The 25,191-nt window shown below is 48.5% G+C and overlaps 1 long non-coding RNA gene across 4 annotated transcripts in view; it reads right to left on the bottom strand.

The window, feature by feature from the left end:
• LOC110255752 overlaps positions 1 to 14,077 on the bottom strand; it is a 53,628-nt gene extending 39,551 nt beyond the window's left edge. For 2 of the 4 annotated variants that reach the window (XR_002336540.1, XR_002336541.1), the window contains exons 1-3: positions 13,801 to 14,074; positions 13,434 to 13,531; positions 12,702 to 12,772 (exon numbers count right to left, since the gene is read on the bottom strand). This is a non-coding gene — a long non-coding RNA (uncharacterized LOC110255752). Of the gene's footprint in view, positions 1 to 9,210; positions 9,550 to 10,336; positions 12,773 to 13,433; positions 13,532 to 13,800 lie in introns of those variants that run through there. The other 2 variants (XR_002336542.1, XR_002336539.1) reach the window with 2 other exon arrangements.

Here is a 25,191-nt window from a genome sequence, read left to right as displayed (position 1 = left end):
ACAGCACTGTGAGCTAATACATTTACGTTGTTTCAAGCCGCTAGATGTGTGGTGTTTGTTACAGCAGCAAGAGGAAACCGGGACACCATTCTCTCCCCCGCCCCCCACTGATAATCATCCTTCTACTGAGCAATGCGCATGCTTGTCACCAACTGGGCGGGGGAGGCAGGCCGGGCACAGTGTGTAATCCTCTTGGCTCCCTAGAGATACGAAGTACAAGCATCCTAGTTTTACATACTAGGAAGACTTGGCATGCCACCACTCAAGAATAAAGATTCACTTCAAATCAGACATCTCAATCAAATGCGCAAATACACAGCCAGGCTACATATTCATCAATGCCTAGTATCGATATAAACTCTTAAAGAACAGATGGTATGTCTTCAATAACTCATTCTTGCTCTCTCAGCCCAAAGCCAGCTTAATGAGGAGATACTAGAAGCATTCTCATAAAGATTAGAAACAAGATGACAAGGCCATCCACTATCACCTCAATTATTTAACATTGCTCTGGCGCATTCGCCAATGCAATCAACCAATAGAAAAAACATGGAGGTATAAAAAATTGGAATGGAGGAGTTCCCATCATGGCTCAGTGCTTAATGAACCCAACTAGCATTCATGAGGACACCGGTTTGACCTCTGGCCTTGCTCAGTGGGTTAAGGATCCGGCATTGCCGTGAGCTGTGGTTAGGTCACAGATGCGGCTCAGATCCCGAGTTGCTGTGGCTCTGGCATAAGCCTGCGGCTAGAACGCCAATGGGACCCCTAGCCTGGGAACCTCCATGTGGAGCCCTCCATATATTTTTTTTAGGGCTGTGGGTGAGGCCCTAAAAAAAAAAAAAATAGAGAGAATGCAAAGATTCTGGTCCAAGATAACAGCACAGAAGACTCCTGAACTCACCTCCTCCAAAACTCACCAAATCTATAGCTATACACTGAACAATTCTCTCTGAAAGAAATCCAGAAACTAGCTGAGTGACTCTGCACATTGGGCAGGTGAGAGAAAAAAAAAAAAACAAACTGACATCAAAAAGAGGTAAAAAGGTTGAGACACACTGTCACCATAAACCCCTGGAAAGAAGACATAGAAATGGTCGATGGGTCCCTGAACAGATGCTCAACACCACGGAGCACCAGAAAAATGCAAATCCAAACCATAATGAGATATCACCTCACACTTGTTAGAATATTACAGAAACACAAAAAATAAAACCCTTGAACACCGTTAGTAAGAATGTAAATCATAAAGCCACTATGGAAAACAATACGGTGGTTCCTCAAAAAATTAAAAACAGATCTACCATATAATCCAGCAATTCCACCTCCTGGGTATTTATCCAAAGGAAACAAAATTACTAGCTTCAAAAATATATCTCCACCTCCATATTCACTGCAGCATTGTTTATTATAAATAAGCCATGACAACAACCTAATTGTCTACCAACAGAAGAATGGATAAAGAAAATGTGTATATATGTGTATATGTATTTGTACAATGGAATATTATTCAGCCACAAAATGAATGAATCCTGTCACCTGCAGCAACATGAATGGACCTTGAGGGCATCATGCTAAGTGAAGTTTAAGTCACCCAGAGAAAGACAAAAATTGTATGATCTCAGATATACGTGGAATCTAAAACACAACAACAACCCAAACTCATAGACACAGAGAACAGGTTGGTGGATGTCAGAGGCAGGAATGGGGGTGAGGGAAATGGGTGAAGGGGGCTAAAACTTCCAGTTCTAAGATAAGTAAGTTCTTCAGAGGTAACGTATAGCATGGTGACTGAATTTAACAACACTGTGTTGTATATTTGAAAGTTGCCAAGAGAGTAAATCTTAAAAGTTCTCATCACAAGGCAAAAAAAAATTGTTACTGTGATACTTTGAATTATAAGACATATAAATTTGGTCATTTTAATGACCAAAGTAGATTTCTCATATATTTATTGGGTCTGCATCCTTGGTTCTTGGCTCAAGCTCCTAAAACCCTCGACATTTGCTAAAGCCATAGGAGCATCTTTTGTCATAATATTTGGTCTCTTGTTCCTGAAATTGCTCCAGAGCCACCAAGGTGACATGAGTATCATGTTATTCATAACAAGCCCCTTTCCACCACAACTGGATTTACATGAATGAGGTGAGTCTTGCAAAGCACCTAAGGGTGGGGCTGGTTGCCAGGGAAACCCAACCATAAGTAGAAGGATGGAACTTTCAATTCCACCTCCTGATTTCCAGAGATGGGAGAGGAGGGGCTGGAAGTGGAACTCATCACCAATGGCCAGTGATTTAATCATGCCCATGCACTGAAGCCTCTACAAAAAGCCAAATGGAGGGAGGAGGGGAACTTCCAGACTGGGGAACCACAACACTTCCATGTGCCCCAATGTATCAGGTGTATCAGGAACCAAACTCCACAAGGACAGAAACTCCTTTGTTTGGGACCTTGTTCCATGTAGCTCTTCATTTGGCTGTAGATTCATGTCCTTTACCAGCCTTTGTAATCAATCATTAATCTAGTGAGTTAACAGGTTTCCTGAGGGGTGAGCTGCTCAAGCCAATGAGTTCAACCCACGGCATCCTCCAACCAATAGCTGGTCAATCAGAAGCACAGGTAACAGTCTGGGCTTGTGACTGGCATCTCAACTGCGGTTCTGCGCCCTCTACCTGGGGAATCTGATTCTATCTCCAGGTAGATGTGTCAGAACTGTGTTGAATTGTACAATACCCAGCTGATGTTGAAGAACTGCCTGCTTGTTGGTGGTGTGGAAGCACCCGCACACCCAGCAGAAATCAGGTGTGAAACATTTCCGTAACCATGTGAGATGACAGACATTAAATGTGAGAGGATAGACGTTAACTAAGCTTGTGGTGATTTCACAATACATACATGGATCAAATCATCATGTCATACATCTTCAATTCTACAATGTTCTATGTCTACGGTATCAACAAAACTGGAAAAAAGGAATTCAGTAAGGTAGCTGCCTACAATATTAACACAGAGAAATCAATAGCCTTCATGTATACAAACCACCAATAACTGGAAGAAAAGATCCTGTTTCCAATAGCAACTATTTTAAAATCCCTAGAAATAAACTTAAGGGGGAAACTATAAAACTTATATAAAAGAAAACTTTATTATTTATTTATTTGTCTTTTTAGGGCCACACCCATGGCATATGTAAGTTCCCAGGCTAGGGGTCAAATTGGAGCTACAGCTGCCAGCCTACACCACAGCCACAGCAAAGCCAGATCTGAGCCACGTCTGCAACCTACACCACAGCTCATGGCAATGCCAGATCCTTAAGCCACTGAGTGAGGCCAGGGATCGAACCCGCAACCTCATGGCTCCTAGTCGGATTCGTTTCTGCTGCGCCATGACAGGAACTCTGCATAAAGAAAATTTTAAATCGCTGCTTAGGGACAGAAAAGATTTGCATAAATGGAAATGTCTACGGTGTTACTGGATTGGAAGTCTCTATAACATAAAGATATCGTCAGTTCTTCCTATGTTAGTGCATAAATTTAGTGTGATTCCAATTAAATAGCAATAGGATTTTATAACAGATGAGTTGATTCTAGAGTTCATATGGAAAAACAAATGAACAAGAATAATCAGGAAAATAATGAGGGAGAACCATCCCTGTCAGGTATTTAAACATAAGCCTACTCAACAGTGTGCCTGGTACATAAATAACCAGACAGAACTGAAATGAACCCAGATACAAGAGGCAATTATTCTGTAATAATACAAACTTCAAGTCCGTGTGGAAAAAATAATGGTAAATTAACTGGATGCTTATCTGGGCAAAAAAAAAGTTGGAGCCGTATGTTATACTTCATGCAAAAATAAATTCCATGGAGTTCCCGTCGTGGCGCAGTGGTTAACGAATCCGACTAGGAACCATGAGGTTGCAGGTTCGATCCCTGCCCTTGCTCAGTGGGTTAACGATCCGGCGTTGCCGTGAGCTGTGGTGTAGGTTGCAGATGCGGCTCGGATCCCGCGTTGCTGTGGCTCTGGCATAGGCTGGTGGCTACAGCTCCGATTCAACCCCTAGCCTGGGAACCTCCATGTGCTGGGGGTGTGGCCTTGAAAAAGACAAAAAAAGAAAAAAAGAGTGAGAGCTCTTTTAAAGACTGTACCCAGTTTCAGGAGTTCCCGTTGCGCCGCGGGAGCGGCCCAAGAAATAGCAACAATAACAACAACAACAACAACAAAAAAAACAAAAAAAAAAAATAAAATAAAAAAAATAAATTCCAGGTGGTTACAACAGTCAAATGCGAAACATAAAATTATCAAGCAGAAGAAATCACCAGAGAATTCCTTCCTAACGTCAGAGCAAGAGGACCAGGAGCAGGACCAAGAAGAGCGCCAAAAAGAAATAGTAGGTAAAATTTGAAACTTTTCAAGCCAAAAATCATCAGAAGCAATACCAAACCCAATAACAAACTGTAAGGAGGGCCAGGAACCATCTGTCATTCAAATCTCAAAGAGCTGATTTCCCTCATATACTAAGATCTCCTACATATCAACAAATTCAACAGAGCAAAAGCAAATGATGAAACACAGGAAAAGTTCCAAATGCAGGCAGAATTAATGTTGCTATTCCACTGACTTTAGAATTGGGGCAGGCCCAACTCATCGCAAAGGTCTTTAAAAGTAGGAGGAGGCAGAAGAGGGTCAGCACAGAAGCGGGGTCAGAAAGGTGCGTTCAGAATAAAAGAGATGCATTCAGAACAAAAGAAATCCACATTAAAAACCACACGCAGACCTCCCTGTTTATCTACCACAGAGGAAAAGATCAACGTGTTTAAGACAAACCTCATGAGCAAGGATGTGGGGAAAGAGGCACTGTCATTCCCGAAGGTGAGAGGGAACTCCTACAACCTCTCTGGATGGCTGGCATTATCTAATAAAAATCACACATATGTATTGCTATCAAATAGCAACTCCAAATAATTTATCCTATAGACATACTTGCACATATGCGAAATAACACATGCACTGAAGCAATGTCTATAGTAACAGGAAAAAATTGCGAGTTCCTTTTTGCGGCTCAGCAGTAACAAACACGACTAGTATCCATGAGGATGTGGGTCAGATCCCTGATCTTGCTCAGTGGGTTAAGGATCTGGCGTTGCCATGAGCTGTGGTGTAGGTCACAGACTCAGTTTGGATCTGGCATTGCTGTGGCTGTGGGCATAGGCCGGCAGCTGTAGCTCCATGCAACCCCTAGCCCAGGAACTACCGCACGCCATGGGTGCATTCCTAAAAAAAAAGGAAAACCACCACAAACGACCCAAATGTCCATTAATAGGGTACTAGTTAAATGATTTCTGACAATGGAATATTATGCACCTGAAAAAGGCAACAAGGAGGATCTTTACTGACAGGCAACCATTTCTGAGATACATCAAAGGAGAAAAACAAGGAGCAGAACGGTGCCTCCAGTACGCTTGATTTTTTAAGAAGGAAAAAAGACTAAAACGCACATGGTTAAAAATTTAAATGCAAGTACGAATAGGATTTTATATAGATACACATGCATACATACACACCATTTCTGGCATGAATAGACGTGAAACACAAGAGACCAGTACTATTGGCTCTCTCTCTCTCAAAAGAGCAAACCTGGGTATGAAAGACATAAGAGTGAGAGAATATTTTCTTTGTATGCTGTTTTGTGCCTATTTCACAATGGTATAATACCTTTTTTAAAAATAAACTATAAATTGGAGTTCCCTGGTAACACAGCAGGTTAGGGATCTGGCATTGTCACCACTGTGCTATGGGTTCGATCCCTAGCCCCAGAACTTCCCAATGTCACAAATGCAGCCAAAAAAATAAAATAAAAAATATAACACACATATACATGTGTGTGCACAGAAAGACTGTGCCTGAAAAAACATGTGACTTGCGATTTTATTATTTTTGAGCCCTCTGAAACGAATGCCTCCTCTACCCACAGATCTCACACTTTTACTGCTCAGTGGATACCAATGAAGTGAGTTAAACTGGGGATACACTGCATTGGGTCTAGTGGGATATACTTATGTGTTGTTTTTCAGTCTCTTCCATGTTAAGTCATAGCCGGTGGTCATAGGCTAGGAATGGCTTCCAAGAAAGTGCCCATCAGCTCACGGGACCAGGGGTCCCTCCTGGCATCAGAACATGTTCTTTTGGCACCTGACACTTCAAATACTTGGGTGGTCAAAGAGAAACAAGGCTTGAAATGTCCTAAGCCAGGAGCTTGCCTGGTGAAAATCCTTTCATCCCCCAGACATGTAAAAACGTGAGCAGAGAATTCAGTTCCCACAGATGCCTCGTCAAAACAGAAGGTTCTCTTGTCAGGAATATGCTCATGGGGGCGGTTATAAACATACCACAGATTTTTTTATTTCCCCGGGAATCATACAAAACAGAATTTACGAAAATGCCTGTGTCCATAAAACACAAACCTATAGCAAAAGCACAAATACTTTATACTTCAGTAGGTGAGGGCAATGGTTTGTGCCTCCCAACTCTCAATGGAAAACATTTTGATCTTACATATCTGCCATGTGTCAATAAAACTGGAAAACTTGGGTGATCAGTCATGCTAGAGGAAAATCTGGATTCTCTTTCCACTCTCTCCATAGAAAGGTCATGTGCCCGTGAGCTGTGGTGTAGGTGGCAGATGCAGCTTGGATCCTGCGTGGCTGTGCCTGTGGTGTAGGCCGGCAGCTGTAGCTCCGATGAGACCCCGAGCCTGGGAACCTCCATATGCTGTGGGTGCTAAAAAGCCAAAAAAAAAAAAAAAAAAAGAACACGATTTGGTAGAATACTACAAAATCATTGTTATGAGGGGTGAAAAAAAATGCAGGGAAAAAGTAGCACAGTGGTGGGACGGGTCCTGAGTTCATTAACATGTTAGACTATTTTCCTGGATTTTGTGATGTGGGAATATTTGTCCAGTATTTCCAAATTGTGATTTGTTATTTTTTTCCTTCATTCTAAGTACTTTCTTACCTAATCTGTTTTCAATATTTTCTCGGGCTCCAGACTCACACCTGACACCTACAATCAATGTAAATTTTTTTTTTTTTTTTTTTTTTTGCTTTTTAGGACCACACCCATGGCATAGGGAAGTTCCAAGGCTAGAGGTCGAATCAGAGCTGTAGCTGCCGGCCTACACCACAGCCACCCGGGATCTGAGCCACATCTGCGACCTACACCACAGCTCATGGCCAAGGCCAGATCCTTAACCCACTGAGCGAAGCCCGGGATGGAAGCCTCATCCTCATGGATGCTAGTCGAGCTCGTTATCACAGAACCACAACAGCAACTTCCTGAATGTAAAATATGAATTTGCCCGTCTCTCATAGGAAGATTAGAACTGGCGGCCCAGGGGATCTGGATTTTATACTCAAGACTGACACCCGCATCAGCCACGTAACTGGAGCCAGTGAAAAACCGGTGGAAGCAAAGCCCGGGTCTCTACACCTCCCATTAACGCTTCTCAACCTTTGTCTCCTTGGGGCACAGAAAACAAAAAGGGGTCCCCCCCACCCCACTCTTCTTCCACCTCAGTCTGCAGGTCCGCTCAAGGCGGCAGGGCACTTCGCGTTTTAGATCTTCAGAGCAGAGAATTCATCGTAAGACTTACTTCTCTCGGTGACAAGGACCTCCATGGAGGGACACACTGCAAGCTCATCCCAGGAGGACCCAACCCAAAGCCACCTTGTGACAGGGGGCCCGGATTCCCAGGCTGCTGCGCCACTTTGAATTTTCTCAGCAGAGGCTTTTCCCCGCTACTGGCTATTTCACAAAAACCAAGCTTTCTTAGCAAGACTTTCCATCAGTTTGTTCCATTCAGCTGCTGAACATTTGGTTACAGCCTTGACTAAAATCTATGAGAAGTCCTCAATTGAAGTGTTTTGATGGTTAGGTTTTTTTCTGTACATTTGGGGGGAGGGAGCCCCTATCTAGCAATTATGGGAATGCACCATGCAATTCTTTCCTCCAAAGAGAAGCTGCTGCAGGGGACGCAGCTGGCTGTTAGGATGAAGCCTGCGACCAGCAGAGCGCCAGGGCCAGGCCTCCGCTCCCTGCTGATTGGCCAAGAGCTTCTCAAAGCTGCCCCCAAACTCTCAGGCTCTTCCTACCCAACCCTCTCCCAAGTGTCAGACCGGCAGCTCAGTCTGCAGGCTCTCCCCTCTCCTGCCTTCCCACACATCTCATCTCACCTTAGCATCTGCTTCTCAAGAACTCAGATGGATACACAACCCTCAACCACCTGGCTCCCATTAGTAAAAGGAAGAAAATAATAAAGCCATTGTTGTTTTTGCAAAGGAAGATGGAAAATAAGATTTACCGGGCATCTACTAAGTGTGAGGCATTGCTAACTATTTAAAATCCATTATCTCACTTAATTCATAAAGGTAAGCACGATTATTTCAGATTTTAAAACAGGGTACTCTTGGTATTTGCTGAGCTGCCAGCCTCCGATTAGCTTTCTAGAGAAATTCTAGATTTGGAGTCAAGATGTAGTTTTCACGAGACTTGGGTAAGGGCTAACAAATGCATTACACCGTCAGTTGTAGGAATAAAGACTACTTCCTGCAGTCATCTCCTCACCTTCCTTCTCAGCCAAGAAATCTGCCAATGGGCATTTCCTTCACTGAGATGCCACCACTTTGTCCTAAGAACTCTCTGCCCAAGTCCAGACTGATTCTGAATCCACACTGGGCAGTTTCAGCCATCAAATCTGACAGCAAAAAGTCATGATATTCTATAGTTGTCACATGCCAACTACAGAGCATCATGGAGTAGTCAAAAAAAAAATACTTTTATGGTAAAACTCCCTAGCTTTCAATTTAAAGACTATACAATCAAAATGGTTTTTTAAAAAGAAGTGTAAAAGGTTCGACAGGAGTTCCTGTCGTGGCGCAATGGTTAACGAATCCGACTAGGAACCATGAGGTTGCGGGTTCGGTCCCTGCCCTTGCTCAGTGGGTTAACGATCCGGCGTTGCCGTGAGCTGTGGTGTAGGTTGTAGACGCGGCTCGGATCCCGCGTTGCTGTGGCTCTGGCGTAGGCCGGCAGCTACAGCTCCGATTCAACCCCTAGCCTGGGAACCTCCATATGCCGCGGGAGCGGCCCAAGAAATAGCAACAACAACAAAAAGACCAAAAAAAAAAAAAAAAAAAAAAAAAGGTTCGACAGCTCTATTCACTCTGATAGCACCAATTGCTAGAACCTTGGCACCTCACTGACTTAACCCAACAGAAGCTCATGTCCTACCTGCCCCATGGCGGTGGTGGCAAAGTGGATAGTTGGGGTGGGGTCTTGGTCACACAAGGACAACCACTAAATCAGGTCCACAGTGGCCCTGCCACCCATTTCCAAGGCTGCCTTGGGTGTCGACATCCAGGTCACAGAGGAGAAGCAGGTAGACAAACACCTGCTTCTGCATCACTTCTGCTAACACTGCAGCCACGGATGAACTCCAATCACATGGTCTCACCTGGATGCAAGGGAGGCTGCAAAAGGTGTCCCTGTCTGGGCAAAGATGTGACACCATGAAAGAAACAGGTGAGTGTTTGGGGGAGACCTGGCCATCTCTGCCCTGCAGGCGTTGCTGCCTAGAGTGACCACCATCCCCTTCTGCTCTGGACACTTTCAGCTTTAGCACCACAAGTTCCATATCCCGGGAAAGCCCTCTGTCCTGGGCAAACTGGGATAGCTGTCACCCTGTTAACTGAAAGTGAATTAACATTCTAAAATAACTTAGAAAATGGACAACATTTCTTTCACATGCATTCAAGAGTTTTGTAGATGGCACAAAAATATGAGCAGGTGGTTAGAAACATTGGTTTGTGACAAATTTTTTTTTTTTGGATCGAGAATTCGCTAACGGCTAAATGTAAAATTTTAAGAATTCATGAAAACACTGACAAGTAAAAGAGCCACAGATGCCTGAAAGTAAACTGGAACTATGAAAGCAATAAAATCCCTATCTATTCAAACAATTCAATATGGTACAAAGTCAGCAGAACTGCTTACTAACATAAAATACTGCTAAATTGCTTCTCTAGCAAAGTAAGACAAGCGTATCTGAAAAAATAGTGGCAATATTCATTTTTAACAGTTTATCATTTGGGGCAATGGTTTTTTTTTTTTTTTTTTGGGTCTTCTTAGGGCTGCACCCATGGCATATGGAGGTTTCCATGCTACGTGGTTGACTTGGAAGCTGTAGCCGCTGACCTATACCATCGCAATGCCAGATCAGAGCCGCATCTGTGACCTACATCACAGCTCATGGCCAACGCCGGATCCTTAACCCACCGAGCAAGGCCAGGGATTGAACACCTGTCTTCATGGATGCTGGTCAGATTTGTTTCTGCTGAGCCACGAGGTGAACTCCATCAATGGATTATTTTCAATGATGAGTTTCCACCCATTTGTCTTTTACCACGTGATTCCCTACAGAAAAGCCCTCTCAAACCTAAGAAGTAACAGGTGATTCCTGCCTTATCGCGTCTCCAGTACTTTTTGTTTTAGCATCTTTCGGCAGCTTTGCCTCACTCTTTGTTCTCCTTGCTTGTATCACCCTTTCAAGCACAGAAGCCACAGAAATTTCCTTCGGCAGGCTCTCCCCCCCTCCCCTCCACATCCTGTGGGTTCAAAGGGCAACTCAAAACAATGGAGGAAATCGAGCTTGCCAAGATCCAGTTCCCTATTCTCTCCAGAAGGAAAGATGCTTCCTTTATTACCGACACACACACACATCAGAGTTATTATCCTCCTTCCCAAATACTCACATATTTCTTTTTTTGGGGGGGGGTGATTTTTGGCCTTCAGCATATGGAGCTCCTGGGCCAGGGATTGGAGTCACAGTTGCAACCTAACCCACTGTGCCGGGCATCGAACCTGTGTCCCAGGGTCTCCCAATTGGCTGTCGTCCATCCCGTTGCACCACAGCAGGAGGTCCTCCTCACATATTTCATTCAGGCGTGTCTGTGAGTGCTTTCTGTGGGCTCCTGGGAATTTCTGACCACTCTTTTGCCTCTCTGCGACTTCCCTGAGGGATTCCTTAGAACTTGGCATTGCACCTAACTCTTAGGAGCTCAAAATTCAGAGCCTTAAAGTTTGATTCAAAGACTTTTAGAGGAGGAAAAGATCCACCCACTTCATCTCCTGACAAAGTAAAATACTCCAGGAAGATGAAATACTACAGTATTTGCATTTGAGCAGTTTTTAATAGCAATTTGAGAAATCTGAGTTCTAGAGGGCTAGGTGGGAAAAAAAAAATCAATAAATTCTAGTTTTCTGTTGGAGCTTTTGAGACTCATCAACTTTTCTTTCTTACCCAGTACCTCTGCATTTTCAGAGCACTGACTCCAGCCCCGTTTCCTGAGCAGTGGGGTTGGTCTGCCTAGGTTGTTGCTGATTTAAAGAGAGGGCCTGGGGCAGCAGCATCTTTTTGAAGCTGTGGATCCCCAGGGAGAAGAAATAACAGTCCCCCCTGTGCTAATCCGATCTGGGCTTTTCCTGGGGGCTGTCTTTATTACACAATGAGGTGAACTTGGTGGGAGAAAAGCAGCAAGGTAGTGGAGTTGGCAGTGAGGCCAGATCATGTCTAGGGCATAATGGGGGGTTGTGATCAGACTAGAAGCTAACCAGTGAGCCCCAGGGGCCACACTACTGTAGCCACCATATATACATATACTGCTCTATGCATTATGTAATACACATCTGACATATACACTACATGCACACACATTTATACATATATATGCGCACTACAGCCCCGTACACACCACTACATATACCTACTATCAATAGGGTGTGTGTGCACACGCATGCGCACACACACACCATGGCCACTACAGCTGCTCCCTGCTCTGCTGAGGCCTGTGCAGGGTCCACCGCCCCCCTACTCCCACCACACTGGCCTCTGTCACCCCCTGCACAGCCTCTACACCTGCCCTTCCCGTATCTGACACTCTTTTCTCTCACAAACACCCCTAACCCACTAACTCCTACTCATCTTGAGGTCCCAGCTCAAAAGTCACTTCCTTGGGGAAGGCTGTCCCCTTAAAGGAGGTCCAATCCCCCAGAATAGGCTATTTTTCCTGCACAGCAGTTTCCCGTTTCTTATTTCCAGGCTATTGTTTTGAAATAATATCTGTCCTCCCCAATGGACTGTCCGTCCCAGGAGGACACGATCCTTGTCTAATCTGCCCACCGTGGCATCTCCAGCTATAGTAGAGGTTTGATTAATATTGGCTGCATGAATGGATTTGCATCTGATAATGAACCCAGTCAAAATACGGTACAGGTGGAGGGGAGCAGACCTGTCCCCGCTCCGCCCACCCCACCCCCTGCCCTGAGGTGCAGAGTTGGCTGCAGGTGTCATCGATGGGCCCTAAACCAGCAGTTCTCGAACCTGTGTTTGCAGTAGAATCACCTGCGGGCTGGTCAAACTGCAGACCGCTGGGCACCACCCCCCAAGTCTCTGCTTCAGTTGGTTTGACTGAGCCTGGGAAGTGGCTCTTCCAACAGGTTTCCAGGTTATGGTCAAGTTCCTGGTCCTGGGACCCCACGTTAAGAACCACTGTTCTAAGTCATCAGGTACAATCCAAAAGGCCTGCTAGAAGCAACCTACCCACCCCCAGGCTTTTCTGTAAGATGCTTCTAGAGTAACTCACACTCCAGATCTTGGCAATCTCATTCTTATTTACAACAGCAGTTCTCAACCATCAGTGGGCTGCAGAATCACCTGCAAAGACACCCAAGACGCAGACCTCAGAGATTAAGTTTCCCTTGATTTGCATGGGAACCCAACATCTATAGTTTAAAATATTTGTCAGGGGATTTTTTAATTCAAGTCTAGTTGATTTACAATGTTGTGCCAATTTCTCTTCTCAGGTGATGTTTAAGTACAACCAGGATTAAGAATCACTGATTGGGAGCATGGCTGGTAAATTCAACCAAAAATTTGTTGTTGTTGCAGAGGTCCAACCTCTAATTACTGAGGTTTTCCCAGGAACCAGGTTTGCCTCTTTACTGGACTGAAGTCCAGTTCCGCCCAGCATCTTTATGGGTAAAACAGAAGCCTATCTCTTACTCCCAACAACCATGTTAGACCATGTGCTCGGCATCAGAACTGGAGAGCAGACGGCAGGTGATCACTCACTCTTCCAGTTCTTTATTGGACAGATGACCATTCCAGGTACGATACTAAGTGCTGGGGACCTAACAATAGACAGGGCACCATTTCTACATGGATGGAACCCATAGTTTCAGGATAATTTGCTGGAAATTTTCAGGTGAGGGCCCAAAAGGCAGAAGCTGGGGGCTGTGAACATCAGAAGGACACAAATGAGGGGGAACAAGACTTCACTTGGTTCTAAGACACTGTCAGAACTGAGAGGACCTACCTGGCATCCTCCAGGTCCAGGGTATCCCATGGTCCCAGCAAAGCCGAGTCACTGAATGCAGGAACGGAGGCGAATATGGGAGCAGAGGCATCTGAGACCTACACACAAACCCAGGAAAGGAAAACAGCTTGATTGGGCATGCCTGAACAGAGGGGCTTCCCACGTGTGTCAGGTGGGAAGTGGGGTTTTGATATATTACCATGGGACTACATCTTGACAGGGAACCAGATACACGGGGGTGTCCCACCCTGCTGTACCCCCTCAACCGGGAAACTCTGGCCATCAGAGAAAACGCACACACACGCACGAACATCACACCAGCAAAACCAGAATGGAAATCTCACTCATGCCTGAGTAAGTCCCATACCTTTGAGATGCGGGGCCCTCCAGAAGTAGCTGCTGGAAACAAAAGCCAACATGGAGCCCCTACTCCCCTATCAAATTACATCTTTCAGCAGATCTAGATCCTGGCCACTCAGGAGAGGTCGGAGAGCAGGCCAACTCCCCAGGGAGCTCGGCTGGGTACGAGCCCTGCTGACCAACCAGCGCCCGCAGGGTCCGAGGAGCCTGGCCTCCACCCTGCTCCTCCAGCCTAGGCTGAGATGGCCGAGGACCTGCTTTTACTACCAGGGCGGCTCAGGCCCCGCCCAAGCCCCGCCCAGGGCAATTAACCCAGAGGGCGGGGCCAGACACCTTGTTTTCCGAGCCTGCGGGCCTGTGAGGATTCTGTGCTCCGGACCAAACGCCTTCCATTGGGTCTTGTTCCCAGCCTGAGCCATTGTCTGGGAGCGGGGCACGGGTGTCGGCGCGCTGGAAGGCACCGTCATCCTTCCTCCCGCAGAAAATTGTGCCTCCTGCATCCTTAGGATCAACTTGCTCCCGCATCGCTGCCGCAGGACGCACACAGCCCCTCCCACTCCGGATGAACGCTGCCCCTTCACTTATTTATTCCGCAAACATTTGTGGAAGGAGAAGTCTAGCATTTACTTAGCAAACACCTGGGTTGGGCAGTGTCGGAGCGGAGGAGACAAGCCGGGAACAGCAGGGGTGCTTACGGCAAACAGCCTAGAGCCGAGAAAGACACCAACGTGTGAGCAAATAAATGAAAGACTTCGTGGCTAAGGGCAGCCATAACCCAGCATGTTATTATCTTGACTGGAGACATTTGGAGGGAACGGTTTCTGTGGATTGCGCGGTCAGAAAAGGCCTCTTTTCTGAGAATGTGCCGTTTAAGGAGAAACCTAAATTATATAAGAAGAACCTGGCCCCCTGGGAGCGGGAGCAGCTGGGATCTAAGGAACAATAGTAGGGGGCTGAGGAGTAGGAAATAGGCCACACACAGGAGGCCCAGGGAGGTGACAGGTGACATGGCTTGCAGTTTTTGTTTGTTTATTTTAGGGTTGCACCCACCACATATGGAGGTTCCCAGGCTAGGGTCGAAGAGGAGCCACAGCTGCCGACCTACGCCAGAGCCACAGCAACACAGGATCAGAGCCACGTCTGCAACCTACACCACAGCTCACGGCAATGCCGGATCCTTAACCTGCTGGGCAAGGCCAGGGATCGAACCTGCAACCTTGTGGTTCCTAGTCAGATTCATTTCTGCTGCGCCACGACAGGAACTCCAGTTTGCAGTTTTTAAACATCGCTCTGACTGCTGTGTGTAGAATAGAACATAATACAGGGAGGAAGGGGAGAAGCAAAGTGACCGGCACAATGGTCCAGGCCAGAGGCAGTGCCCAGTGTCCAGGATGCGCAGTATCCAAGCACGAGCTGCTCTGTGCACCCGGTGAACCCTCACGACAGGTCGGTGGTGGTACTGGGAGCACTGTTCCTGGCTCCGTACCACAGCCTGATTCTCTGGCCCTGCCCAGAGATGCTGTGAGCCACTGATACCCTTTATATAAATCCTATTTCTGCTCAGAGCAGCCAGGGTTGGATTCTATTCCTTGTCACTAAGAATTCAAATATGGTTAAGCATATCGTGAAATCGTAACAAACAAATCAGAAGTTCTTGTGTGTTTAAGGCAAGTGATACAGGGACATAGCTCAGTGTAGGATTCTGGAATCAGAAAAGCATGGTAACATGATTTATTAATAAAAAGACCAGAGTTCCCGTTGCGGCGCAGCGGAAACAAATCTGACTAGGAACCATGAGGATGCGCGTTCGATCCCTGGCCTCGCCCAGTGAGTTGAGGATCCCACATTGCTGTCAGCTGTGGTGTAGGTCGCAGACACGGCTTGGATCCTGCGTGGCTGTGGCTGTGGCATAGGCTGGCAGCTGTAGCTCTGATTCAACCGCTAGCCTGGGAACCTCCATATGCTACAGGTGTGGCCCTAAAAAGCAAATAAATAAATAAATAAATAAAAAGACCAATGACCAGCTTGCCAGACCAGCCTATCTGCTGACCCCCATAGTCTATCGCTCTCCAAAGTTTCCTGATTTGGAGGGTACCAATCATGCTCCTTATTAAGTCCTGGGGCATAACTTTCACTCCGGGTCCCCAAGCCAAAGCTTACTGACAGCCAGGATGGGAAAGGGCTCATTTTACAAATACCAAATGTCACAGCTACTGCTGCAGCACAGGGCATATGTCTGCGATAAGCCTTTTTTGGTAACCACGCCAATGATCTCCCTGTTACGGGGGCTGAATCGTGTCCTACCCCCTCCAAATTCATATGCTGAAGCCCTAACCCCCAGTCCCTCAGAATCTCACAGTATTTAAAGATCGTTTCAAGTGGGCACTAAACTGACCGGTGTCCTTATATGAAGCGATTAGGACACAGATGCATCCAGGGAAAGAAGATCTGAAGACACAGGGAGAAGACAGACAACTACAAGGCAAGGTCAGAGGCCTCAGGAGAAACCAACCCTGCCAACACCGTGAGCTCAGACTGCCAGCCGCCAGCATCGTAAGAAAATCAGTTTCTGTCGCTGAAGCCCCGTCTGTGGTCCTTTGCTATGGCAGCTCCGCAGACGGACACACTCACATAACACGGCGCAGAGGGGCCTTCTCTCCAGACCTCTACCTTCCGCCGAACCTGCCATTGCCCTGACCTTACAATTAGTGCCGCTCAGCCGAAGGACCCTCAGCTGCTGCACCTCGGGCCCGCTAAGCTGCCGGGTCAGATAATCCAGACCAGTTCATCTTCAGTACCTGGCAGCCCCCTGCTGTGCAATGACCAAATAGGAAGAGTTAGGGGTTAACTGGGGCTCCTTGAATCCACGCTGACTGCCTGTCTCTGTGTATACAGGGCACAGAAGGTTAAAAAGTATTAAGAACCTTAACCGTGAACCTGACTCATGCACACTATTCCTGGCAAAGCAGGTTTCCAGGGTTACAGACTTGATGCCCGATCCTGTCCTCAAACATAATACTTGCTTTCATCCCCAACGAAGGTTCTCAAAGAGAAAGGCTTGTCATAAGACTGGTCAGCTGTCTGATATGAAGGCCTTTTATGGGGATCAATCAACAATTTTTTATCAGTTACTCCTGGCCCTGTGGGAGTTTCAAAGAAAGATTACACTTGGTTCCTGCCCTCAAAACAGTGACTTTGTATCTGGGATTGATGTGGTTTAAGAGCTTCCAAATTTAAATAAAATTAAAAGAGCTAACTAAGCAAAGAGCAGGACTGACTCCGGTTCTGTGTCCGGAGCAAATTCTTGCACCTCTGAGCATCAGGGGCCTCCTTTGCCAAATGTGGGTACCTTCCTCACAGGGCTCTTGGGAGAAGGGGACTAAACAGTACACCTAGGAGGAACTGCTTTAAAAAAAAAAAATTCACGCAGGTAGCTCTCGTGACAACACCGCAAGTGAGTGGGGTCACGAGCTAACACCAAGGACCTCATTCTTCTGTTTGTCCATTGTTTACTGAGTACCTAGTATGTGCAACCCAGATCTGTGTTGGGAATACAAGACCAGGTGCCAAGATGCTCCAGCAGGCTGGAAGTAGACAGGCAAACGAGCTCTAACCAGACGGGCGCGGGGCAGGGCTCGCACCTGAGGGGGGCGTGGCTGAGCTTCTGGAACGCCGGCTCCTCGGCCCTTCCCTGGAGATACGCTATCAGGCCAGGTGTCATTTTCACACACACACACACACACACACACACACACTCCAGAGCTGACCGAAGTTCTCATTTCACTTTGCAGCGCAGTGTTTGGCCTACCACGGCATCAAGAGAGCACACAGATTGATAGCCATTTGGAATGTGATGGGGTTTCGCTTTCTATTTTTCCTCTTCCTCAGGAAATGAAAAGATAGGTGAATGTCTACAACGATTGGAAATATACAATAGTTAAGACATGTGCTCTGTTTTCCCCTGAGGTCCTGATGATCATCATACACCAGGAGCCTGAGGCAGGCAGTTTGGTCTCACGGTCTGTTGAGGCCTCAGCAGCTGACCTGCGGGATGAGGACGGCGGGTCTGCCCAGGGCCGGGCTGGGGTCTGCCCTGAGCCCTCCCCACACCAACCAAAGGGGATGGACAATTGGGTTCCATCCGTTACGGCCATCCTTCCAGGTTGGGGTCCAGTCTGGGCAGGGGCAGAATCCAGACCGTAATCCATATTTGGGGACCAGCTGCCTGCTCGGTATTAAAAATACTTACATCTGGGCTCTGTGCAGAGTCTGACTCACGTGGGCCGGGAGGGAGCACAGGCACCGATCCTTTCTACACGTTCCCTCCGGGGATCCAAAAGCACGGCCAGGTCTGAGCACCTCTGTCCTGGGAGTCACACACGGCAGGGGCCCAGACACGGGCCCTCCCCGCCTAAGCGAGCCCCGCGCCCGCTGCTGTCCTGCTGGGCCTTGGCTGAGCACCCCCAAGGAAGGCGCTCGGATTGAAAGCATCCGCTCTTTGAAGCAGCATTAACTGATAGCGCCCAGTGTCTTAGGATGAGGAGCCTGGGGGTTTCGTGCTTTTCAATAACTGCATAAAAAACGCATGGCTGAGCTTCCTCTTCGTGAAGATCCATTTGCTGAGGCCCACCCTGCAGAGAGTCTTGATGGCTTCTGGAGCGTGTGACGGCCTGGCAGGCCAAAGAGCCAAAGGTATTTCAGAGAACACCCAGGCGGACTCAGCCTGCTGCAGGGGACGACGGCAGATCGGTCACGCCGTCAGCCCGGGAAAGAGAAAAGCCATGAAAATGTAGACGCCTGTGACAAACCCCTGAAACACCTACAGGCCTGACTGCAGGCTACTCCAAACAATTTTTGCTCTATTTTTCAACATGGTTGAAGTCAAAACTAATGTGGGCTCGAATTGGAAGGGGAAAAAAAAAAAGACACCGACATCCATAATGAACGGACAAGGTAATGAATGGATCAGAACAGAGGAAGGAAACCATAGAAACAGATTGGAAATCGTGTGGACTCCATTCATATGAAGGAGAAAGCAACTGGAATCGTCTCGGGCAAATGAATTAAATCTATAAGCACCCCGAACGCATGTCGTTTCAGCTTCCTGCTGAGTTCTGTGGGAGAGGCTTCCTAAACTTGTCTTCTGACCAACGAGTTTCTCAAATGCCTTCTAAAAATGTGTTTTAGAAGCAGGGCAGGAAAGACAAGCCTGGGATTGCATCTGTGTTATGGTCACCCTGGTGCAAATCAAGCCCAGAATTTTCTTCCTTATGTCCTCTTCTTTCTTCCTTATGTCCTCTCCCCAGCCCTCGCTGGGCAGGTGCATCTAAACTCTGAGAATGACCAGATCCCACAGGTGCTAAAGCCAGGATACCTGACTGCTGTCAGAGCAGAAGGGGGAGGCCTCCTTGTCCCCTCCCATCATGTCCCAGAGGTAGCCACCAGCCCAGTCCACGCTGAAATCCATCTTGACATGGGCAGATGATCTTGACATTGGCAGCTGCAAATGACCAAAGGCCAGGAATGTAGACACCCTTTAGCTAATTCGACTGTTAGACACAGGGATCTGAAACTGGCTTTGAAAAGTGCCTTGTTTTTGCTTTGCCAATTCACCTTGGCCAGCAAGTATTTGCTAATAGCATAGTTGATTATTAATAATAAAATGCACTTTAAAAGGGGGGGGGCGGTATTTTTTGGAAGGTGAATCTTGGCAAATGCTTAAGAAGAGCTGAATAACCAGAGCTCAGAAAATGACAGTCCCGGCCTGCGGCAAAAAATTCTGAAGCTTCCTTCTGATCCTCTGCCTTAAGTGGGCTCAGCTCCCACACCAGCCTCTGAGTCTCAGGCCTAATCTCAAGAGAGAGAAGCCGATAGGCTGGTGTGGGCGAGATGTTCACGCTTGGTCATTACACGGGTCACGGTTACTGTGTCACGCGGCCACACCGGACCCCCAGGATCCCGCTTTACAGAGCTGGTCAGGCTGTGGAGCGTGCTCGGTGGCAGCCCAGTGGCTGTCTGCTGGCCAGCGGGGTGTGGAAAGTCAAAGCCGAGTGTACCACGTGTGCTCGTGCCCTTGGTCTCCCTGAGTGCCCCGCCGCCTGGTGGTCTGTGCCCTCAGCACCTCCGGGCTGAAGGCTGACCCCCTCCCTCCCAGGCAAGAATTAAGCATCCCTCCTCCCCACGTGCCTGCTGCTGGCCCTTTGCAGTACAGCCCAGGCTCAGCCTCCTAAGTGGCCTCCCAGACCCTCCTGTTGCCTCAAGTCCATCCACCATGCCTGCTCCCGGGAAAAGGTCTCCTGCTGTCCCCACACAGCCTTCCTCCTGCCACTTCACCCTCTGTCCTCCGCTCCACACCGCACAACACTTTGCTGTCCTCTGCCTGCACCGGGCGCCGTGCCACGAATGTCATCGGATGCTCTGAGCCCAGCAGGAGCAGCTTCTGCCCAGGCTGCCCTTTATTCCCCCAGCAGAGCCCGTTCCTCCTACAGGGACCTTTGGCCTGTCGGGTCCCCCGGCTCCCTGCTCAGGCCCTGCAGTGGCACAGGGGTGAAAGTCAGCTTCTCTGCCTCCCTGCAGACCCGGCTGCTCGAGGGCACTGAGTGCGTCTTACCTGACTCTGTATCCCAGGACCCACCTCAGTGTCCTGCACATAGTAGGACCTCAGAATACAGTCGCTGAATCAGTGATTGAACTCTTTAACCCTGAAGGGAAAACCATGGATGAGACAGTGAGCCCCTTCTACCTGGAATGCTTCGATCTCAACTAAAGACCTGGTGGTTTAGAAATCAATTCACCTGATTGGCCAGCGGGGACCTGCCGTACAGCACAGAGAACTCTACCCGGTGGTCTGTAATAATCTATGTGGGAAAGAATCTGAAAGAGAATGGATCCATGTATGTGGATGACCGAGTCACGTTGTTGGACTGCAGAAATGATCACAGGCTTGTAAATCAACTATACTCCAATAACACTTTAAAAAACTCACTAGGAGTTCTCATCATGGCACAGTGGAAACGAATCCGACTAGGAACCATGAAGTTGCGGGTTCGATCCCTGGCCTTGCGCAGTGGGTTAAGGATCCGGGGTTGCCATGAGTTGTGGTGTAGTCAAAGACATGGCTCGGATCTGGCATGGCTGTGGCTCTGGCGTAGGCCGGCGGCTATAGCTCCGATTCGACCCCCAGACTGAGAACCTCCTACGCTGTGGGTGCAGCCCTAAAAAGACAAACAAACAAGCTCATCAAACTTGGAAAAAAATAACCAGCATTCCAACATGAAGATAAAATAGATATTTATGGAAAAAATTAATTCACCTGCGTGTTTGAGGGAATTACATAACTAATGCCCACACAGAGGATAAGGGCAAAGAGAAATGAACTAAAAATTGCAGCCTCTCCAGCATAAGTAACTGGGTACTATGGGATGAATTTCGCCCCTGAAAGTACGCTGAAGTCCTAATTGCTGGAACCTGTAAATGTGACCTTTGGAAATAGGGTCTTTTACAAGTTTAGATGAGTCACACTCCATCAGGGTAGGCCCTGAATCCAACCTGACCTGTGTCTTTATAAGAAAGCCATGTGATGACAGAGACAGAGGTTAGAGTGACGGGTCTACAACTCAAGGATTGTCACCAGCCACCATAAACCAGGACAGAGGCCTGGAACAGATTCTGCCGCAGAGCCTTCAAAGGAACCAAACCTGCCAACTGCTGGATTTCCAACTTCCAGCCTCCGGAACCATGAGACAATCCTTCTGTGTTTCTGAGCCACTCAATTTGTGGTGCTTTGTTACACCAACCCTAGGAAACTAATTCCGTTGGCGGGAGGGTCATTTTTTGAGCATGTGTGTGGGGAAAGAATAGACTGATGATCTGTCCATATCTCAAGACAAAATTATTTTATTTTTATTGCTACTACTGACCTTTTTGAGCCACTCTCTGTGCTCAGTGCCGGATGTGCACGATACCATGTAGGCACCATCCATCCATCCCTCCCTCTGGGAGACAGATGACAAATCATCCTTTCCATGTTACAGATTAAGGAAACTAAGGCTTTGCAAGGTAAGTAACTTGTCTAAGACTGGAATTCAGGTTTGCTGCCTCCAGCACCTGTATTTCACACCCCTTCTCCAAATTCTCCCAAATATCCACGTGGTTGACTGCCCTCCCGGCAGCCAGCCCGAGAGGCATCTTGTGTGGTGCCTGTACTTTTTTGTTCATGACTGGGGTGAGAAGGGCAAAAGAGAGTCACAAAAGCTACTGGCCACACAGCCCCGGGTCCTTCGCCTGACCTGGAGGTTCACTCAGCTCTCAAAGAAACTGACCTCTACAACCCACAAAAGCACCTGAACCCACACAACCTGACAGAGGCACTGCCTGGGCAGGCACAGCAGGCAAATGAGCAAATGGACATCACGCATCCATGCAGCTGTGTTCAAATGCGTCTGATCGGCTGCGCAGAGAACAGCAGTCTCCCAGCGGTGTCGAGATCTGCTCCTTCCTTCTGCCTGGGGACAAACCCTCTAGGCTGGGACCCCTCCTAAAGGGGAGACGTCTCAGCAGATGGGTGGCAAAACAGATACTCAAAGGGCCCCACTGTTCTTGGAAGACTGGGGGCTTCCAAGGCCTGGACCCAGTCCACCCAGACTCACATCTGGGCACTGATACTTCCTAGAAGTGTCTGAGGGCAAATTTCCTCTCCGCACCTCCATCTCTCACCTGGGAAACGGGGAGCACAGATGGCACCTGCCCGGAGCGTCATGAGGACTAAGCAATCTGGCTGAGCCTCTTAGCTCGTTGCCTGGGACATGGTAAGGATGTAAGGACTCAAAATGGGAACCATTCTTTGTCTTTTTTTGTTGTTTTGTCCTTTTAGGGCCACACCCGCAGCACATGGAGGTTCCCAGGCTAGGGGTCTAATTCGAGCTGTAGCCGCCAGCCTATACCACAGCCACAGCCACACCAGACCCAAGCCTCGTCTGTGACCTACACCATAGCTCACGGCAATGTCAGATCCTTAACCCACTGAGCGAGGCCAGGGATCAAACCCAAGCCCTCATGGATGCTAGTGGGGTTCGTTAAATGCTGAGCCATGACGGGAACTCCCATTTTCCTTTTTACACCCCCATTCTCCTGGGTTTGGAGGATGCCAAATCTTTCTCAACCCTTTTCCTGTTTGGACTGCCAGGAGGCTGGGCCTGGGAGGCCTCAGAGCCCCCGCCACCCGACCCCGACTACGCTGAGAGTCAGGGGCCAGAGTGCAGAGCCACGCCTGCCCTGGTACACTCATGCCTTCCCCGAGCCCTTCTCCCTCACCGCACTGGCATCAGCAGCCCAGAGGACAGGAAGAAAACTGAAATGACATTAATCCGCTGTCCAGTCTGAGATATGAGAAATGACTTTTATAAATGATGCCTCATCCTGCATTTAAACAGGCATGAATAAACACCTATTTGCTGTGCTTAAAACCGGTAAGCTTTTCCATCCAAATCATGTCTTTGCTTGTAAACATATTTTCTCAAAATTACTTAGAATTATAAATATGCCTGTCCCATTACCAATAAGCATATGGCTACTTCCTCTCAAAGAGATAAACATCTGCCACATCCCAAAGTCATAAACCTGTTCTGGACAGAAGAGAACAAAGACGGAATATATTGCTAAGCTGTGGCAACTTGCAGAAAGCTTATATGGACAGCGATGCAATGGCTCCTGTACAGTCACCATGGTGGATGGCACCGCAGGCCGATGGGCTGTGAGGGGAGCCGGGGGTGCCCACGCTCCAGCTGCCACACCACCCCAGGGCCAACAACTCCTGCATCTCCGCAGTGTAGCCCGCGCAGGGCCGCCACGTGCCGTCCATAAAGGACTCCGCCCTCGGGGAAGGAGGAGGACAAGCTCTCTGCCAGTGGAGACCACTGGACACACGGGCTGCGACCAGGTGGCGGCCAGAGCAGGGAGGGACCACCCGTCCCTGCGAGGGTAGGGCCTGGGGCGCCCCCGGTCCCCTGAAGGAAATACATGCACGCGCCTCACTGAGGGGTGCACGCGCCTCACTGAGGGGAAGTGGTGCTCGTGCCTGATGGTTCCTCCTCCCTGGCGCCCGAACCTGGGTCCTTGCTCGCGCTCGCGGTGTATGTCCTCGGAGTAAATCACCGTTATATCGTCACGAACATCGCCAAGCACAACAAAGAGGGTGCGGGGAGGGAAACTCCCCATTTCTTCATGAACAGGCGGGTTCGGGTGCTGCTGGGTGAGGCTCCCCCCGGGGAGGTGCAGTGGCCTCTAAGGTCGCACGCTGTGCGCCCTTGTGATAGGCCTCCACCCTTGCAGCCGGGCCGCAGGACCAGCAGCACTGACAGGACTTCATCACCCAGAGCACCAGCCCACCAGACGCCCCTCGGGGGCCTCCCCCGGCGCTGCCCTGTGTCTGCTGCCCAGACCTGCCCCCCGCCCAGTGGGCGTGCTGGATTCAGAGCACTGGGTCTGAATCCGCTCTATTCACACAGATAGAACGCCTCTGGCTTGTGCATCCAGAAACCTTCCAGAACAGCATCAGCATCTCAGCTTCTTTGTGCAGCCCCTTCCCCAGCGCTCACAGGACCCCACACCCCAGCCCCTGGGCAACCAAACCACATCACTACTGACACCGCTATCACCACTGTGTTGAAAATAGAAATAATGTTTTGTTTTTGTTCTTGTTTTTATTTTTAGGGCCGCACCCACAGCATATGGAGGTTCCCAGGCTAGGGGTGGAAGTGAAGCTGTAGCTGCCGGCCTTCACCACAGCCACAGCAGCGAAGGATCCGAGGCACACCTGCAACCGACACCACAGCTCACAGCAACTCGGGATCCTTAATCCACCGCAGCGAGGCCAGGAATCGAACCTTCGTCCTCATGGATGCTAGTCAGATTCGTTTCCGCCGAGCCACGTTGGGAACTCCTAGAAATAATGTTTTAAAATCTCGCTCCCACACCCCGCCCACCTCCTCTCATCTCTCCACCTCCCCTTGGGGCGCAGGTGCATTAACGGAATGTGTGCTGGGAATTGTACCCCAGCTTTGAAAATAACGTCGCCTGTCACTTGGGGCCTCACGGCAACGTCTCGGCGGCAGGTCAGGAGGTGGAGGTGCAGCCTCCTGGGACCCACCGGCAGGGCTGCTCTGGGAGCTGGGCCCCTCAAGAGCAGGATGTGAAGCCCACAAACCGCTGTGCCAAGGGCCACTTTCCATGTTAGAGCTTTCTCAAAGGCCTACCAACTCTTTTCACTGTTGCTCTCTCTACCCGTTACCGCTCCTCTCTCCTCTTCCCACAAAAAAAGGAAAGAAGGGAAGGTGCCCATTTACTTTAACGGGCAATCTGACCATAAAATGAAAACGGATTGTGTATGACGGGGTCCCTT

Source organism: Sus scrofa, chromosome 11, assembly GCF_000003025.6.
Source record: "Sus scrofa isolate TJ Tabasco breed Duroc chromosome 11, Sscrofa11.1, whole genome shotgun sequence".
Classification (NCBI taxonomy): domain Eukaryota; kingdom Metazoa; phylum Chordata; class Mammalia; order Artiodactyla; family Suidae; genus Sus; species Sus scrofa.
Note: the sequence above shows the minus strand (reverse complement) of the source record. Positions and strands in the feature narration are given on the sequence as shown.